Source organism: Salvelinus alpinus, chromosome 8 (genome assembly GCF_045679555.1).
Source record: "Salvelinus alpinus chromosome 8, SLU_Salpinus.1, whole genome shotgun sequence".
Lineage (NCBI taxonomy): Eukaryota > Metazoa > Chordata > Actinopteri > Salmoniformes > Salmonidae > Salvelinus > Salvelinus alpinus.
The window spans coordinates 55346220-55362864 of NC_092093.1; positions in this window are offsets into that span (position 1 = coordinate 55346220).

Sequence of the window (16645 nt, forward strand, 5' to 3'; positions counted from 1 at the left end):
AGGTGCTTCGCTATATCACATTTGACGTTGTCCGTAAGCTTGAGTTCATTTGCACACAAAAAGAATCATACAATGATGGAAAGTGTGTTGTCCTTGTTAATGCAGACAGAGAAGAGCTCCAACTTCTGAATCATAGCCTCAATTTTGTCCCGCACATTGAATATAGAGGATATAGTTGAGAAGAGTCCCTGTTATCCTAGATTCAGATCCTTCAGGCGAGAAAAAACATCACCCAGATAGGCCAGTCGTGTGAGAAACTCGTCATCATGCAAGCGGTCAGACAAGTGAAAATGATGGTCAGTAAAGAAAACTTTAAGCTCGTCTCGCACTTCTGTATGTTGTTAAAGCGTTACATGGTTGCTTCCCATAACATTGCATAGTGCAGAAAATACACAAGAGTTCAGGGGCCTTGCTTTAACAAAGTTAACCATTTTCACTGTAGTATCCAAAACGTATTTCAAGCTGTCCGGCATTCCCTTGGTAGCAACTGCCTCTTGGTGGATGCTGCAGTGTACCCAAGCGGAGTCAGGAGCAACTGCTTGCACGCGCATTGCCACTCCACTATGTCTTCCTGTCATGGGCCATCAGTACAGATACCAACACCAAAGTGTTGGTAAAGTAGATTTCTTCTTGAACACCAAAGTCCATTTGATGTCACATAGCTGCCCAGTACTTAAAAAATATCCTCCTGTTGTCCTGGTTTCCAGTGGCTTGCAGAAGAGGATGTCTTCCTTAATTGACCCCTCATAAACGTAACGGACATATACCAGGAGCTGTGCCAGGCCCGCCACGTCTGTTGACTCATCCAGCTCTAACGCAAAGAATTCATTAGCTTGTATGCGAAGCAGTAATTGTTGCGAAACATCTCCTGCCATGTCACTGATGCGTCGTGAAAAACTGTTGTTTGATGAAGGCATTGTCTGTGTAGTTTTTTTGTCCTTTTCCCCCAGCATTGTCTCAGCCATATCCACAGCAGCAGGAAGAATTGAGTCCTGCACAATAGTGTGGGGCTTGCCGGTCCTAGCCACTCGGTAGCTCACCATATAAGACGCTTCTAGCCACTTCTTATTAATGGTATCTGTTGCTTTTATACATATCTTACTACTCAAAAGTCATCTAAATTCTCACTCAAAAACTCCAGTGGCTTAAATTTCAAATTGGCATGTTTTGTTTCTAAATGTCTGAGCAAGAGTGAAGGTTTCATTGAGTTGTGAGATAGTACTTTTGCACATATAACACACTTGTGGCTGAGGGAAGGCACTACTCCCAATATAAGTGAACCCCAAATCAATGTAGTTCTCATCATATTTGCGTCTCTTCGATGGTCCAACGTCCGTATCTGTTCGGTGTTTTTCCGGGTAAGGGGTCAGTAGCTCTTCGGCTGCATCAGATTCACAACTGTCAGTGTGCTATCTGGGCTAACAACAAATGTAGAATTACTGATGCTATCTGGGCTAACAACAAATGTAGAATTACTGATGCTAGCTGGGCTAACAACAAATGTAGAATTACTGATGCTAGCTGGGCTAACAACAAATGTAGAATTACTGATGCTAGCATTGGATGTGCTCGTAGAAGCAGGACAACTTGTGCCGTCACCAGGTGCAGGTGTAGTACTGTAGTAATTTACATAAGTTTTCACACCACTGAGTCAGTACTTTGTAGAAGCACATTTCACAGTGATTACAGCTGAGTCTTTCTGGGTAAGTGGGGCGGCAGCGTAGCCTAGTGGTTAGAGCGTTGGACTAGTAACCGAAAGGTTGCAAGATCGAATCCCTGAGCCGACAAGGTACAAATCTGTCGTTCTGCCCCTGAACAATAACACTGTTCCAAGGCTGTCATTGAAAATAGTAATTTGTTCTTAACTGACTTGCCTAGTTAAATAAAGGTTAAAATAAAAAAAGTCAGAGCTTCTGTTTCTTTTTTATCCTGAAATACTCATCAGTCCTTAACGATTACAACAAACCCATGATGCAGACACCACTATGCTCAAAAATATGGTACTCAGAGTGGTACTCAGTAATGTATTGTACTGGATTTACCCCAAACATAACACTTTGTATTCAGGACAAATGTATTTGCAGTATTACTTTAGTGTGTTGTTGAAAACAGGATGCATGTTTTGGAATATTTTTATTCCGTACAGGCTTCCTTCTTCTCACTTTGTCATTTAGGTTCGTATTATGGAGTAAGTACAATGTTGTTGACCATCCTCCCATCACAGCCATTAAACTCTGTAACTGTTTTAAAATCACCATTGCTCTCATGGTGAAATCCCTGAGCAGTTTTCTTCCTCTCCGGCAACTGAGTTAGGAAGGACGCCTGTATCTTTGTAGTGACTGGGTGTATTGATACACCATCCAAAGTGTAATTAATAATTTCAAAAGGGATTTTCAATGTCGGCTTTTATTTTTTTATTTGTACCCATCTACCAATTCAGTGCTCGACCGAGGGACCATACAGATAATTGTATGTGTGGGGTACAGAGATGAGTAAGTCGTTTAAAAATAATGTTGTGAGTCCATGCAACTTATGATGTGACTTGTAAAGCTAAGTTTTACTCCTGAAATTATTTAGGCTTGCCATAACAAAGGGGTCGAATACTTAATGACTCAAGACATTTAATATTTTCATTCGGAATTTCATTTCTAAAAACATAATTCCACTTTTACATTATTGGTAAAAAAATATATATATTGGTGACATAAAATCTAAATTTAATCAATTTTAAATGCAGGCTGTAAAACAACACAAATGTGGAAAAAGTCAAGGGGTGTGAAAACTTTGTGAAGACACTGTATATCAACAGCATATGGCAGTACATCATCTTAACCTTGGCATTCCTACAGTACATCATCTTAACCTTGGCATTCCTACAGTACATCGTCTTAACCTTGGCATTCCTACAGTACATCGTCTTAACCTTGGCATTCCTACAGTACATCGTCTTAACCTTGGCATTCCTACAGTACATCGTCTTAACCTTGGCATTCCTACAGTACATCGTCTTAACCTTGGCATTCCTACAGTACATCGTCTTAACCTTGGCATTCCTACAGTACATCATCTTAACCTTGGCATTCCTACAGTACATCATCTTAACCTTGGCATTCCTACAGTACATCATCTTAACCTTGGCATTCCTACAGTACATCGTCTTAACCTTGGCATTCCTACAGTACATCGTCTTAACCTTGGCATTCCTACAGTACATCGTCTTAACCTTGGCATTCCTACAGTACATCATCTTAACCTTGGCATTCCTACAGTACATCGTCTTAACCTTGGCATTCCTACAGTACATCGTCTTAACCTTGGCATTCCTACAGTACATCGTCTTAACCTTGGCATTCCTACAGTACATCATCTTAACCTTGGCATTCCTACAGTACATCATCTTAACCTTGGCATTCCTACAGTACATCGTCTTAACCTTGGCATTCCTACAGTACATCGTCTTAACCATGCCATTCCTACAGTACATCGTCTTAACCATGCCATTCCTACAGTACATCATCTTAACCTTGGCATTCCTACAGTACATCATCTTAACCTTGGCATTCCTACAGTACATCATCTTAACCTTGGCATTCCTACAGTACATCATCTTAACCTTGGCATTCCTACAGTACATCATCTTAACCTTGGCATTCCTACAGTACATCATCTTAACCTTGGCATTCCTACAGTACATCATCTTAACCTTGGCATTCCTACAGTACATCATCTTAACCTTGGCATTCCTACAGTACATCATCTTAACCTTGGCATTCCTGCAGTACATCATCTTAACCTTGGCATTCCTACAGTACATCATCTTAACCTTGGCATTCCTACAGTACATCATCTTAACCTTGGCATTCCTACAGTACATCATCTTAACCTTGGCATTCCTACAGTACATCATCTTAACCTTGGCATTCCTACAGTACATTGGCCTGAATTGATGCATGCTCTCAGCAGGTTTGCAGGCGGTTTCGTTAGACTCTTATGCTTGGGTCCTGGGGATATCATTTCCCATTATGAATGCTGCCCCTATCCAGCCAGCTCCCCCTCCACTACAGATCCCACAGGACAACGGCCTCAGTAGAGTGTCTCTACTTTCACACACGCACTGTGATTTACTGCTGCCCACGGACTCAACTCTGTAACTGATACCCCCCTGCCTCAATAAAAACCACTGATGATACAAGAGGTTTGTTCGAAGGACCGAAGATTACAGGTGACGAAAGGGAAGTACACACATATACACACATATACACACACACACACACACACACACACACACACACACACACACACACACACACACACACACACACACACACACACACACACACACACACACACACACACACACACACACACACACACACACACACACACACACACACAAACAGTATTCACATAAACCCCTCCACAGTAGAACGAGGACCAGGCCAGGCCTGGCGCAGAAGGCTTGGTGTTGGCGACCTGGCAGGGTACAGTCGTGTGCGGGGGCTCCTGGTTCGGATGTTCTCTGGTTACAGGGAGGAGGGGGTCCGCTGAGTCTAACTAGACATGGTTAGTCCATCTCACCCCAGTGATGACGCCACAGTGTTTGCTTTACTTACGTTATACGAACAAGATGGCTACTGGAGAGCATGATGTATATGACAAGCTTTGGGGAGAGGGGAAGGAAATACACCCTTTATGTGATAAGATCAGAGTTTTGGGCTGGTAGCCACTCGATAACGTCAGAAGGCTCTATTACAAAACAGATGAGTGGCCAACGCCTTTACGTGTGTACAGTCTAGAATGTTTTCACCTTGTTATGTGTACTGACTACTGTATTTCTTAAGCAAATCTCCCACAGACACCAACGCAGAGTTTTATACTAACAACGGGTAATGTATTACAAATTTATGTCCGTCATTCTTGCAGACTAAAACAAAAAAAGCACCTTTGAATAACCACATTCAAATGAAGGTTGGAATCTTGATCAAGAAAGGAGTGTGAATCTAAATTGAAGGATGGGAGTGTGAATCTAAATTGAAGGATGGGAGCGTGAATCTAAATTGAAGGATGGGAGCGTGAATCTAAATTGAAGGATGGGAGTGTGAATCTAAATTGAAGGATGGGAGTGTGAATCTAAATTGAAGGATGGGAGCGTGAATCTAAATTGAAGGATGGGAGCGTGAATCTAAATTGAAGGATGGGAGTGTGAATCTAAATTGAAGGATGGGAGCGTGAATCTAAATTGAAGGATGGGAGCGTGAATCTAAATTGAAGGATCAACTCTATACTCTACTTCTACAGAAGCTAGTTCCTTCTCCTGTAATCCCACTGGCTCCTTCTTTCCTTCCTGGGGCCTGCAGGCGGACACTGATGGAGACAAACGTCCCATTTAAAGATCTGTTTGGAGGCAGCGAGCCAGCCCTGCAGTAGCAGCATGATACTCCCGTCTCCATGGCAAAACAACACAAATTAACCCGGCTCATCGCCTGCCTCCACAGCTACAGGACATCCTTCCACAGAGCTACAGGACATCCTTCCACAGAGCTACAGGACATCCTTCCACAGAGCTACAGGACATCCTCCCACAGCTACAGGACATCCTTCCACAGAGCTACAGGACATCCTTCCACAGCTACAGGACATCCTTCCACAGCTACAGGACATCCTTCCACAGCTACAGGACATCCTTCCACAGCTACAGGACATCCTTCCACAGCTACAGGACATCCTTCCACAGCTACAGGACATCCTTCCACAGCTACAGGACATCCTTCCACAGGAGGTCATTCCCTTACTCCCCTGCTTCTCATTCCTCATGAAGTACTGTGTGTTGACCTTGCTGTCAGTTTCAAACACAGCCTTGCATATGAGGAGTGATGGGCCTTCACATAGTAACTGAATCCTAACCAGTTGGTATCAAAAGGGGAGGAATCCAAAGTATAAACACATATAAATGCTACAAATGGCCTGTATCCTCCTCCTCTCTCCTCGACAAGCGTGCACCCAGCATAATGACCTGTATCCTCCTCCTCCTCCTCTCTTCTCGACAAGCGTGCACCCAGCATAATGGCCTGTATCCTCCTCCTCTCCTCGACAAGCGTGCACCCAGCATAATGGCCTGTATCTTCCTCCTCTCTTCTTGACAAGCGTGCACCCAGCATAATGGCCTGTATCCTCCTCCTCTCTTCTCGACAAGCGTGCACCCAGCATAATGGCCTGTATCCTCCTCTCCTCGACAAGCGTGCACTGAGCATAATGGCCTGCATCCTCGTCTCTCCTCGACAAGCGTGCACCCAGCATAATGGCCTGTACCCTCCTCTCTCCTCGACAAGCGTGCACCCAGCATAATGGCCTGTATCCTCCTCTCCTCGACAAGCGTGCACCCAGCATAATGGCCTGTATCCTCTGCTCTCCTCGACAAGCGTGCACCCAGCATAATGGCCTGTATCCTCCTCTCCTCGACAAGCGTGCACCCAACATAATGGCCTGTATCCTCGTCTCTCCTCGACAAGCGTGCACCCAGCATAATGGCCTGTATCCTCCTCTCCTCGACAAGCGTGCACCCAGCATAATGGCCTGTACCCTCCTCCTCTCCTCGACAAGCGTGCACCCAGCATAATGGCCTGTATCCTCCTCTCCTCGACAAGCGTGCACCCAGCATAATGGCCTGTATCCTCGTCTCTCCTCGACAAGCGTGCACCCAGCATAATGGCCTGTATCCTCCTCTCCTCGACAAGCGTGCACCCAGCATAATGGCCTGTACCCTCCTCCTCTCCTCGACAAGCGTGCACCCAGCATAATGGCCTGTATCCTCGTCTCTCCTCGACAAGCGTGCACCCAGCATAATGGCCTGTATCCTCGTCTCTCCTCGACAAGCGTGCACCCAGCATAATGGCCTGTATCCTCCTCTTCTCGACAAGCGTGCACCCAGCATAATGGCCTGTATCTTCCTCCTCTCTTCTCGACAAGCGTGCACCCAGCATAATGGCCTGTATCTTCCTCCTCTCTTCTCGACAAGCGTGCACCCAGCATAATGGCCTGTATCCTCGTCTCTCCTCGACAAGCGTGCACTGAGCATAATGGCCTGTATCCTCGTCTCTCCTCGACAAGCGTGCACCCAGCATAATGGCCTGTATCCTCCTCCTCTCCTCGACAAGCGTGCACCCAGCATAATGGCCTGTATCCTCCTCCTCTCCTCGACAAGCGTGCACCCAGCATAATGGCCTGTATCCTCCTCTCCTCGACAAGCGTGCACCCAGCATAATGGCCTGTATCTTCCTCCTCTCTTCTCGACAAGCATGCACCCAGCATAATGGCCTGTATCCTCCTCGACAAGCGTGCACTGAGCATAATGGCCTGTATCCTCCTCTCCTCGACAAGCGTGCACCCAGCATAATGGCCTGTACCCTCCTCTCTCCTCGACAAGCGTGCACCCAGCATAATGGCCTGTACCCTCCTCTCTCCTCGACAAGCGTGCACCCAGCATAATGGCCTGTATCCTCCTCTCCTCGACAAGCGTGCACCCAGCATAATGGCCTGTATCCTCTGCTCTCCTCGACAAGCGTGCCCCCAGCATAATGGCCTGTATCCTCCTCTCCTTGACAAGCGTGCACCCAACATAATGGTCTGTATCCTCGTCTCTCCTCGACAAGCGTGCACCCAGCATAATGGCCTGTATCCTCCTCTCCTCGACAAGCGTGCACCCAGCATAATGGCCTGTACCCTCCTCCTCTCCTCGACAAGCGTGCACCCAGCATAATGGCCTGTATCCTCTTCTCTCCTCGACAAGCGTGCACCCAGCATAATGGCCTGTATCCTCCTCCTCTCCTCGACAAGCGTGCACCCAGCATAATGGCCTGTATCCTCGTCTCTCCTCGACAAGCGTGCACCCAGCATAATGGCCTGTATCCTCCTCCTCTCCTCGACAAGCGTGCACCCAGCATAATGGCCTGTATCCTCCTCCTCTCCTCGACAAGCGTGCACCCAGCATAATGGCCTGTATCCTCCTCCTCTCTCCTCGACAAGCGTGCACCCAGCATAATGGCCTGTATCCTCCTCTCCTCGACAAGCGTGCACCCAACATAATGGCCTGTATCCTCGTCTCTCCTCGACAAGCGTGCACCCAGCATAATGGCCTGTATCCTCCTCTCCTCGACAAGCGTGCACCCAGCATAATGGCCTGTACCCTCCTCCTCTCCTCGACAAGCGTGCACCCAGCATAATGGCCTGTATCCTCGTCTCTCCTCGACAAGCGTGCACCCAGCATAATGGCCTGTATCCTCCTCCTCTCCTCGACAAGCGTGCACCCAGCATAATGGCCTGTATCCTCCTCCTCGACAAGCGTGCACCCAACATAATGGCCTGTATCCTCCTCCTCTCCTCGACAAGCGTGCACCCAACATAATGGCCTGTATCCTCGTCTCTCCTCGACAAGCGTGCACCCAGCATAATGGCCTGCATCCTCGTCTCTCCTCGACAAGCGTGCACCCAGCATAATGGCCTGTATCCTCCTCTCCTCGACAAGCGTGCACCCAGCATAATGGCCTGTATCCTCGTCTCTCCTCGACAAGCGTGCACCCAGCATAATGGCCTGTATCCTCCTCTCCTCGACAAGCGTGCACCCAGCATAATGGCCTGTATCCTCCTCCTCTCCTCGACAAGCGTGCACCCAGCATAATGGCCTGTATCCTCCTCCTCTCTCCTCGACAAGCGTGCACCCAGCATAATGGCCTGTATCCTCCTCCTCTCTCCTCGACAAGCGTGCACCCAGCATAATGGCCTGTATCCTCCTCCTCTCTCCTCGACAAGCGTGCACTGAGCGTAATGGCCTGTATCCTCCTCCTCAACAAGCGTGCACTGAGCGTAATGGCCTGTATCCTCCTCCTCGACAAGCGTGCACTGAGCGTAATGGCCTGTATCCTCCTCCTCTCTCCTCGACAAGCGTGCACTGAGCGTAATGGCCTGTATCCTCCTCCTCGACAAGCGTGCACTGAGCGTAATGGCCTGTATCCTCCTCCTCTCTCCTCGACAAGCGTGCACTGAGCATAACGGCCTGTATCCTCCTCCTCGACAAGCGTGCACTGAGCGTAATGGCCTGTATCCTCCTCCTCAACAAGCGTGCACTGAGCGTAATGGCCTGTATCCTCCTCCTCTCTCCTCGACAAGCGTGCACTGAGCATAACGGCCTGTATCCTCCTCCTCAACAAGCGTGCACTGAGCGTAATGGCCTGTATCCTCCTCCTCTCTCCTCGACAAGCGTGCACTGAGCATAACGGCCTGTATCCTCCTCCTCAACAAGCGTGCACTGAGCGTAATGGCCTGTATCCTCCTCCTCTCTCCTCGACAAGCGTGCACCCAGCATAATGGCCTGTATCCTCCTCCTCAACAAGCGTGCACTGAGCGTAATGGCCTGTATCCTCCTCTCTCCTCGACAAGCGTGCACCCAGCATAATGGCCTGTATCCTCCTCCTCTCCTCGACAAGCGTGCACCCAGCATAATGGCCTGTATCCTCCTCCTCAACAAGCGTGCACTGAGCATAATGGCCTAAAGGCGAACTTCTCAGCCCTGTGTCTGACAAATGTCCAATTGTGGCAGAATCTGTGCTTTTAGCCATGTCTATGCTACTCTCCTTGCAGGGCTTTGAGACTGATTATTTGCAGCCAAGAGAGACGAGTAAAAGGCTCAGCTGTGAACATTCCAATCTGGGGTTGATTAGTACTCCTGGTACAGGACGCAGTGAGACGGACCCTGGCAGACTGTGTAAAACAAGCCCTCTCCCCCCAGAGACACCTTACCCACAACAATAGTCAGTGAGTTATAACCAAAGTAAAGGTAAATATAAAGCAGATTGACTGCTGGAGGAAATATTAGTATTTTCCATTATGTTGCCCAGTGAGGCTCAACATCGAACCAAAATGGCTCGGGTTGTAATTCAGTTGCAGCTTTTACAATGTTATACGGAGGAAATAAACATCTCACCTTCTGACCAAATGTGAACAACGGGTCCAGAGTATTGGGCCTTTTAAACAGACATCTTAGAGCGTGTCATGCCTATTGTAAAGTGGTTGTTCCACTGGACATCATAAGGTGAATGCACCAACTTGTAAGTCGCTCTGGATAAGAGCGTCTGCTAAATGACTTAAATGTAAATGTAATGCCTAATAAAGGAGACGTGCCAAAAAGGGTCTGTGGAGAATTATAAAATAGTCATGACTTGAAACGCTTCTAAATAAATAGCTGCCTTCTCTTTGCAGAAATTATATTCACCTCCACCTTACCGGTCACCCGAGACCCACTGCAATTTGCATACTACCCCAATAGGTCCACAGACGATGCAATCGCCATCACACTGCCCTATCCCATCTGGACAAGAAGAATAGCTATGTAAGAATGCTGTTCATGGACTATAGCTCAGCATTCAACACCATAGTACCCTCCAAGCTCATCATTAAGCTTGAGGCCCTGTGCGATTGGGTCCTGGACTTCCTGACGGGCCCCCTCCAGGTGGTGAGGGTAGGTAACAACATCTCCACCCCGCTGATCCTCAACACTGGGGCCCCACAAGGGTGCGTTCTCAGCCCTCTCCTGTACTCCCTGTTCACCCATGACTGCGTGGCCATGCACGCCTCCAACTCAATCATCAAATTTACAGACAACACTTCAGTGGTAGGCTTGATTACCAACAATGACGAGACGGCCTACAGGGAGGAGGTGAGGGCACTCGGAGTGTGGTGTCAGGAAAACAACCTCTCACTCAAGTCAACAAAACAAAGGAGATGATCGTGGACTTCAGGTAACAGCAGAGGGAGCACCCCCCTATCCACATCGATGGGACAGCAGTGGTGAAAAGTTCCAAGTTCCTTGGCGTACACATCACGGACAAACTGAAATGGTCCACCCACACAGACAGTGTGGTGAAGAAGGCGCAACAACTTGCCACCTAAAACCCTCACAAACTTTTACAGATGCACAATTGAGAGCATCCTGTTGGGCTGTATCACCGCCTGGTACAGCAACTGCACCGCCCACAACCGTGAGGCTCTCCAGTGGGTAGTGAGGAATGCACAACGCATCACCGGGGGCAAACTACCTGCCCTCCAACACACCTACAGCACCCGATGTCACAGGAAGGCCCAAAAGATCATCAAGGACAACAACCACCCGAGCTACTACCTGTTCACCCTGCTATCATCCAAAAGGCGAGGTCCCTTTACTTAGATTTGTGTTTATTAGGTAGTTGTTGTGGAATTGTTAGATTACTTGTTAGATATTACTGCACTGTCGGAAACTAGAAGCACAAGCATTTCACTACACTCACAATAACATCTACTAACCACGTGTATGTGACCAATAAAATTGTATTTTAGTCAGCGGTGTGATAGTCAGCGGTGTGATTGAGTGGGTGAGAGCCTACAAGAGTAAGTCTTGTTTTACAGTTTTCAAACCATACATTTTCAGTCCTTCCTCTTAACCACTAAGGTCTATGTCCGCTTCCCCAAAGAAATGTAATTAGCATAATAAAAAATAAAAAACGCCATAAAAATCCTTCAGTTTAAACTAGAGATGTTAATTGCATTGGATGCGTCTCAATCCACCACATCCGCCTATGACAAAATTCTGCATCTGCGGTGAAAGGTGACAGAGCTACTGTAGAGCAGTGTTTGTCAGACCATGATACACCCCCCCCCCAAAAAAAATCTATCTTCTCACATAATCGTCTGAACGGTTTGGCCTAGAAAACTACTACGACCCCTCTATGGAAACACAGTTTACTCTGTTTTGCTCTACGACCCCCACAAGCGTCTTGGGACTTGTCTTAAGTTGGTACAGCCGATCTGCCAACTTCTGTTTGTAGCGTCCCAACAGTTTGGGCTACACACTAATAAGGTGAGACAAGAACACGTCAATTGTTTTGCTCTAGGACACCCACAGGCCTCACACGACTTGTCTGAAGGTCCCCCGGTACCAGTTAATTTTTTTTTATGGAAGTACTGTATATATACACATGTACAGAAAAAAATACAAATGTATCCTGGTCTTTCTTAAATATCTCCGATATAGGATGGGGCGGGGAGGGGGGACTATCTATTGTTCCTTGTAGGGAATCTGTCATTCAATGCGTTTGTATGGGCTAATAGCAGTAAGGCCAAATAAAATGTTTCATCAAATAAATATATATTTTAATAACTTCAAGTGGTCTTAAAAGTCTAAATCCAATAGCAAAATGGTCCTTGGTATGACCTTCTTAAAACAATTCCATTGTCACACCCTGACCATAGTTTGCTTTGTATGTTTTATGTTTTGGTTGGTCAGGGTGTGATCTGTGTGGGCATTCTATGTTGTTTGTCTGGTTTGTCTCTTTCTATGTTTGGCCTGATATGGTTCTCAATCAGAGACAGGTGTTTTGCGTTGTCTCTGATTGGGAACCATATTTAGGTAGCCTGTTTTGTATTGTGGGTTGTGAGTTATTGTCTATGTCTATACGTTGGTTGCTTGTGTCTGCACTTTCGTATTATAGCGTCACGTTCGTTTTTGTTGTTTTGTAAGTTTGTCAAGTGTTCTTCATTTATTCTTTATTAAAGAGAAGAATGTATTCAAACCCCGCTGCGCTTTGGTCCGATCCTTACTCCTCCTCAGATGAGGAGGATTACGACTTTCGTGACATCCATATAGCTTAGTAGAACTCAGTAAAAGCTTTGAAATTGTTGCATGTGTTTATGTTTGTGTTCACAAAACAACGTTTGTTTGGTTACGGTCATTTCTGTTACTGCATTACATTTTTCATTATTCTACCAATCTCATTGTCGGAGGGGACACATTGTTTGCAGAGCGCACAACCTATGCTACACTTGTGAGAAACAAGTGTTGGTTTATTTCATTTACGAGTTTTGTCAATTTAGTCATTGTCTTTTGTTTGGAGCGCTCCTGTCAATGTTGAGTACGCATAGAAGTAGGCCTATTTATATGCAAATGTTGGCATATAAATTTCGCCTTTTGGGGATCCGATAGTATTTCTGATTGGCTTAACACACCACCCCTAATGAGCTGTGAAGTAATGTTTTCTTCACCTCAAACAGCAAGCAAACAAAGTCTGTTTTTACATCCATTGACAATAGTTCCTCAATGTATTTGAAAAATCTTTCCATCTCTCTCCCTTAGAAGACCTACTCGGTGTGAAAGACAAAATTGTCATGCTCTGATCCAGTGGAAACATCATAAAATAGGCGTACCTGATTACTTCTTATCAGTGATTGACTTGGACTGAGATAGGTTCTGGTACTCATTGTGGGTGCTGGTACTGTTTATATGTAGGTACGGGAGCGCCACAACACTTGAGGTAATATTCTATAAGAGGAACAGCAGCTCAATCAGTAGAACATGTGAGTTGCCAGTACTCCGTTCTGGTGAGCTCCTGCCCAAGTCAAGCTCTACTTCTTACCCCTTGTGCAAATAGCCGACAGTTGTGTCGGTCCTGAGCTCATTGGAGCGGGAAACTCAGAGGGACCAGAATATTTAGAAGATGTTGCAAGTTTGCTAGAGCGAGTTTCGGGCTTGACCCAAGTTAACAGCAGGAGGAGAATGGTTGGGTCACGTTACGTTTTTTTCTGCTTCTTGTTATCTTGATCTCTGGCTCCCTCTTGAGTCATTTGTGTCTTATTTCCTCAAACAGTAAGCATAAAGCGTCAGACAAGCTCAATTCATATAGTTGATTTTATTAAAACACATAGGCTGTGTCTACATATGGAAAAATACACTTTTAGAAATTTTGACCAATCGATTCGTCGAAAGAACAGACGACTTTCGGTCGAGTAATATGTTTTTTTTTGTCAGGGACAGCCCTAGCATGATGTTGTCGTATGTATGTGTATGTTTTGTATCGTTTATAAATGGTCAAATCTAAAATCGGTTCGTCCATTTCTGCGGAAACTGGACTCTTAATAACGTGATGAAACGTTGTTGCTCTTTGCTGAAAGAAGCAATGTGTTGGAGCAAATAATTCTTCAGTTGCCTAGGCAATGACCCCTCCCCCCCCCTCCCTGTAGCAGCACACATAGAAATATAATGAATAGAACGGTCTTGGAACCTCTAACCCTGGCAATATGACTGGTAAACTCATGGGTGCACTCGCAATGGCTGCCTGGTATTGTGATGCAATCATTTCCATGGTAATGTAGAATGTTCATTCAAATGATGTTTAACTGATGTGGCTCATGGATTGTATTTGTTGTAATGTCAGTTGAGTGGAATCAACAAATCACAGCACATATCGATGGGTACACTTTCTGCTTTTACTTCCTGCTTTACTTCTCGCAACGGCTGCCAGTCCATCCATTATGCCATAATTGACTTGAATGGGGACACCTGTTGTATTCATTCTATTTCCATGAATGTACACAGCAGATGCAGTCAGGAGCGGAGGAAAGGAGAAAATGTGCGTCTGAAAAACAGTTATTACGGTTAACGGCGTCATTTGGCTGGCCAATTAGTGAACCCGAAACTCCATGCCTGTCACAGCCCTAGGCGTTATATCACTCCCCGTCAGGCTAAAGGACACTGGGAGGGTTCCACGGTGTGGGTTAGCATGCGTGTGTGTTTCTGAGAGGCCTCTCTCTCCCAGCTCAGGATTCTGTAGTCCCTGGGATCGGTCACTCTGGCCTAGATTACTTACTGCTCCTGGCATATAGACGTTGTAAAGACGCATGTGTGCCTGTGTTCGTGTGTTTATATGTGTCTGACTGAGGGAGCTTCAGTTGATTTTCCATAGCTAAGGTCAGCAGGAAGCCCCCATACAGGGGTTAACACCCGATAGGGCTTGGAGCCAGTCCCTGCATAGCTCATCACTATCTCTAAACTCAACCTGGTGACCCTGGCGGCATCACATATCTCAATGTAAATCTCCCTCGGAACAAACAACAGCCTAAGCCAAAACACATGTAGCCCAGGACAAGATGAGTCTGAGGTTCTCATGTATACATGCCAGCGTGTCTATAGACTAATCCAGTAGCCACGGGTTATCAGGACTCTCACCCCATTCATGTACATGAAAATAAAGGAGTGTGGATTTATATTTTCAAGGCGGACTAAAACATACATATTAAGGTATTAATCAATAGAGTTGGGGGTTATGTACGGTTGAAGTCGGAAGTTTACATACACCTTAGCCAAATACATTTAAACTCAGAATTCCTGACATTTAATTCCGAGTACAAATTCCATGTCTTAGGTCAGTTAGGATCACTACTTATTTTAAGAATGTGAAATGTCAGAATAATAGTAGAGAGAATTATTTATTTCAGCTTTTATTTCTTTCATCACATTCCCAGTGGGTCAGAAGTTAACATGCAATCAATTAGTATTTGATAGCATTGCCTTTAAATTGGTCAAAAGCTAATGGGAAAGCCTAATTTATTTTAGTCCAACCGAACATCAAGTGTAATTCAACCTGGTTGCACTGACACACAAGGTCACACAAGACTAGCCTGTCTCATCAAACCGTCAGCCTCCTCGCCCAAGGAAAGTATTCTCTGCTCACGACGGTCTTCCTTTAAGAGAGGAAAGGCTCACACATACGAATCAATATAGTGTCACAATATTCAGGACACAAAAGGGAAATTGCGACAGGACAAACGAGTCGACAACCTCCTCCCTTTCCACAGCAGAGAAAGAACTAGGTCCAGTTCTATTGATGCAAAATCCAGATTAATCCACTTATTAGTCAGACCTTGCGTAACGCATTGTCTCACATGTTTTAGTAGCTATGCAAAGACATCCACTTCCACACACTGTAATGACCGAGGACAGGGGCCAAGTAATAAAAAAAACAAGCTCAGACAATTGGCCCGGCCATCATATCACAGGAACAAGGAGAGAGAGGAGTGAGGGAGGGAGAGAAAGGGGAGGGGAAGATAGGAAGGAGAGAAAGGGAGAGGAAGGAGAGAAAGGGAGAGGAGGGAGAGGAGGGAGGGAGGGAGGGAGGGAGGGAAAGTGGAGGGGGGAGATGAGAAGGGAGAGGTGGGAGGAGAACGAGAGAGAGGGAAGGAGGGAGAGATGGATGCACATGTACACACACACACGCAGACACACACACCCAAGAGTACCCTCGCTCTCTCACAGACTCACAGAGCAGACCCTCGCTCTCTCACAGACTCACAGAGCAGACCCTCGCTCTCTCACAGACTCACAGAGCAGACCCTCGCTCTCTCACAGACTCACAAAGCAGACCCTCGCTCTCTCACAGACTCACAGAGCAGACCCTCGCTCTCTCACAGACTCACAGAGCAGACCCTCGCTCTCTCACAGACTCACAGAGCAGACCCTCGCTCTCTCACAGACTCACAGAGCAGACCCTCGCTCTCTCACAGACTCACAGAGCAGACCCTCGCTCTCTCACAGACTCACAGAGCAGACCCTCGCTCTCTCACAGACTCACAGAGCAGACCCTCGCTCTCTCACAGAGCAGACCCTCGCTCTCTCACAGAGCAGACCCTCGCTCTCTCACAGAGCAGACCCTCGCTCTCTCACAGACTCACAGAGCAGACCCTCGCTCTCTCACAGACTCACAGAGCAGACCCTCGCTCTCTCACAGACTCACAGAGCAGACCCTCGCTCTCTCACAGACTCACAGAGCAGACAATGCTGTCGGTGGCG